The sequence below is a fragment of the Bison bison genome, unplaced genomic scaffold (assembly GCF_000754665.1).
Source record: "Bison bison bison isolate TAMUID 2011002044 unplaced genomic scaffold, Bison_UMD1.0 scf7180017864473, whole genome shotgun sequence".
In the NCBI taxonomy this organism is placed as follows: Eukaryota; Metazoa; Chordata; class Mammalia; order Artiodactyla; family Bovidae; genus Bison; species Bison bison.
The window spans coordinates 20195159-20199541 of record NW_011495034.1 but is presented as its reverse complement, the minus strand read 5'-3'; the positions used below and the strand labels follow the sequence as shown (position 1 = coordinate 20199541).

General features: G+C 43.3%; 1 pseudogene; it reads left to right on the top strand.

Moving 5' to 3' along the window:
* The first annotated feature begins 319 nt into the window (after positions 1-319).
* LOC105004387 overlaps positions 320-4383 on the top strand; it is an 84609-nt pseudogene continuing 80545 nt past the window's right edge.

Sequence of the window (4383 nt, the reverse complement as noted above, 5' to 3'; positions counted from 1 at the left end):
AGACTGAAGATTGCCTTGACTTCACAGTAAAATCACTTCCATTTTTAAATCAACAGGAAAAAAAAAAATGTCTGGGGAACAATGTTTAAAGTTGGGGTGGTGGACAAGGTCCATTAAAGAACAAATTAGCTGAAATAAATTGAAAGCAAACTATCTCCCATCTCTTCTTTTTTCATATTAGAAGATGTTAAACCAGTGATCTTTCATTAACATTTTTAAATAAGTACATTTTGGAGAGTAAAAGCCATGTGGGAAAAACAAATAAATTACAAGGGGAAAGACGCCCGGCACAAGAGGAGGAGAGAACAATCCACGCGGAATGTCCCTGTCGCCCGGCCAGCTCCCACCGGCTCCCTGCATGCTGGCGGTGGGCAGCAAGGTGAGGGCGAGGATATGAAACGGTTCTAATCCCATTCGCTTTATGACTAGCTCGAGCAATGACCTCTAGCGAGATCTGGCCCTTGTTCTATCCAGCAAGTAGATTTTTCTTACAGAAAATAAATTAAAAAGGTGTGACCTTGCTGAAGGCTGGCTGAGAAAATGAGGTACATCTTGTCACGGCCAGAAGAACCTATTTGTTCAATTTGAAAGGCTGCCGCTTTGCTCCGATTAGAAGTTAAGATAAGGGCTGGGGATGAAAAGAGGAGAGACATTTCTAAGCGAGGAAATTAAAGAGCTACATTGGAGACCCTTTCAGCACTACAGTTGGCTTTTTGTGTGGGGTTTATCAGGTCGCATCAGCCACACCGTGTGCCTATGCTCCAAGCTCTCTCCTCTGAGCACACAAAAGCCTGCCGTGTAGGGGCCCCATGAGAAGCCCCCCTCCCCGAGAGCCATGGGCAGCACCCCTCCCCCACCACCGCAAGTGGAAAGTGACCCATCCCAATTTTCTTCACTGTGCAAAAAGACTTGAAGTCACTTCATTGCTTGCACTGCAGGGACCCAGTCCGAAGCTTCATCCCTTCCCGGCCAATAAATGTATCCCATCTGGGAGAATGCCCCCAAATTCACTCAAGTCAATGGGCATGAAATGCTTTTGTATCCATAAAAGTTTTAAGCCAACAAAAATTTCCTCCCAAAGTCCCTGAAGCAAAGAAACCTTCTTTCGATTTCTCTCTTCATTTTATAGGCATTTTTTAGGCTCCAGAATCTCTTTCAACTTGTAAAGTTGTATAGGAAAGCTTGTATAGGAAAAGAGGAGGCAAGGGAAAAAAAATGCTGGACTTTTCCACATGCCCTGAATTTTCATCCAACATCTATTACCTGGTTCTCTTGGTCTACTGAGGGTCCAGAGGAGGGCTGGGAAGATCAAACTTCTCCACCTAGAATTCACTGACCTTGATCCTATGAGACCAACTCACCTTATCAGCTTTGTTGCTCTTTGCTCCTTCCCACATTCCAGTATCAAATATAATTTCCTCCTTCCTTACCTCCAGATCTTTGCTGGAGCTCTTAATGCTGCTGGAATTCCTTTCCTGACTGTATCTTTTTTTTTCCCCCAAACATCAGCTATCTGCACAGTCATGTGTCTTTATTTGTAGACCATCTACCTGTTTGATGGTCAGTTTACTAAGGGGAGTGTGCCAGTTCACTAAGCTTGCCAGAACAAAGCACCACAGACTGAGTGGTTTAAACAACTGCAATATAGGATTCGGATCCACCCTAATCCTGGTTGGAGAACTAAGATTGTGCAGAGAGCAGCCAAAAGAAATTGGACAATAAAGTAAATCATAGCATGAGAGGCCAGAGAATGAGAAAGGGCATTCAGAAGGACATTACCCACATCAAGGAGAAGCTAGAGGCTCAGTTCAGTTCAATTCAGTTGCTCAATCGTGTTCGACTCTTTGCAACCCCATGGACTGAAGCACGCCAGGCCTCCCCGTCTATCACCAACTCCTGGAATTTATTCAAACTCATGTCCATTGAGCCGGTGATGCTATCCAACCATCTCATCTTCTGTCGTCCCCTTCTCCTCCTGCCTTCAATCTTTCCCAGCATCAGGGTCTTTTCAAATGAGTCAGTTCTTCGCATCAGGTGGCCAAAGTATTGGAGCTTCAGCTTCAGCATCAGTCCTTCCAATGAATATTCAGGACTGATTTCCCTTAGGATGGACTGGTTGGATCTCCTTGCAGTCCAAGGGACTCCCAAGAGTCTCCTCCAACACCACAGTTCAAAAGCATCAATTCTTCAGTGCTCAGCTTTCTTTATAGTCCAACTCTCACATCCATACATGATTACTGGAAAAACCATAGCTTTGACTAGACAGATCTTTGTTGGCAAAGTAATATTTCTGCTTTTTAATATGCTGTCTAGGTTGGTCATAACTTTTTTTCCAAGGAGCAAGCGTCTTCTAATATCATGGCTGAAGTCACCATCTACAGTGATTTTGGAGGCCAAGAAAATAAAGTCTGTCACTGTTTCCCTATATATTTGCCATGAAGTGATGGGAACAGAAGCCATGATCTTAGTTTTCTGAATGTTGAGCTTTAAGCCAACTTTTTCACTCTCCTCTTTCATCAAGAGGCTCTTTAGTACTTCTTCACTTTCTGCCATAAGGGTGATACCATCTGCATATCTGAGGTTATTGATATTTCTCCGGGCTATCTTGATTCCAGCTTGTGCTTCTTCTAGCCCAGCGTTTCTCATGATGTACTCTGAATATAAGTTAAATAAGCAGGGTGACAGTATATAGCCTTGAGGTACGCCTTTTCTGATTTGGAACTAGTCTGTCATTCCATGTCCGGTTCTAACTGTTGGTTCCTGACCTGCATACAGATTTCTCAAGAGGCAGGTCAGGTGGTCTGGTATTCCTATTTCTTTTAGAATTTTCCACAGTTGGTTGTGATCTAGAGGCTCCTCCCTGGTGAAAAGGGGCACAGGAGAGATGAGATCCCGTGAATGACAACTTCTCCATGACAACCTACTCAGCCTCAATTTCTAGCCCAAGTACTTTAAGTGTCTTTGATACAAGAAAAGTAGAGAGGAGATCTCGTGAATGACAACTTCTCCATTTGTTTATCTGGGGACTATCTGAGAATGACTGTCTACAGAGAACAAAGTAGGGGTGGGGTGCGTGTGCCGTTATAAGGCTTTATGAATCTCCGAATCCATCCCTCTAGTAGAATCTGTCCTTCACTCTGTTTCCTTAGATCCCACCATACAGGAGTAAGGTTTTTGCTTTTTGATTAAAGTTGGACCTTTATTGCTTGGGTTTTGGCATACTATAACCCAAAATGGGTTTCCTAAAGTAAATCAATCCTGAATATTCACTGGAAGGAATGATGCTAAAACTGAGGCTCCAACACTTTGGCCACCTGATACAAAGAGCCGACTCATTGGAAAAGACCCTGATGCTGGGGAAGATTGATGGCAGGAGGAGAAGGGGATGACAGAGGATGAGCTGGTAGGAGGCACCACTGACTCAATGGACATGAGTTTGAGCAAACTCAGGGAGATGGTGAAGGACAGGGGAGCCTGGCATGCTGCAGTCCATGGGGTTGCAAAGAGTCGGACATTACTTAATGACTGAACAACAACAACCCAAAATGAGAGGTTTAGAAAGTACCTCCCAACAATCTCTTATCCCCACCCCCAAACACCTCATCTATGACCCACTTCTCCCTTCAGGATCTCATCTCTAAGGTGATAATGCAGCTCACCAAGACCTGCCCAGAGCTCACATTCATCCAATACGTTATTGGGGCTTAAATAGAATATTTCAGGTGCATTTTCAGTCTCTCTTGGCCCATCGTGTGACGCAGATTTACTAATCCCAATAATGGAGTCAATATGCTATACTTCATCAGCTACATTCACATGAAGAACTTCTCTGAGCAAAGGAGGGAGATTTCTTTTTTTTTTTTTTTTTGAATTTATTTATTTTAATAGGAGGCTAATTACTTTACAATATTGTAGTGGGTTTTGCCATACATTGAGATGAATCAGCCATGGGTGTACATGTGTTCCCCATCTTGAACCCCCCCTCACCTCCCTCCCCATCCCATCCTTCAGGGTCATCCCAGTGCACCAGCCCTGAGTACCTTGTCTCATGCATCAAACCTGGACTGGTGATCTGTTTCACATATGATAATATACATGTTTCAATGCTATTCTCTCAAATCATCCCACCCTCACCTTCTCCCACAGAGTCCAAAAGACTGTTCTATACATCTGTGTCTCTTTTACTGTCTCACATATAGTGTCATCGTTACCATCTTTCTAAATTCCATATATATGCGTTAGTATACTGTATTGGTGTTTTTCTTTCTGGCTTACTTCACTCTGTATAATAGGCTCCAGTTTCATCCACCTCATTAGAACTGATTCAAATGTATTCTTTTTAATGGCTGAGTAATACTCCATTGTGTATATGTACCACAGCTT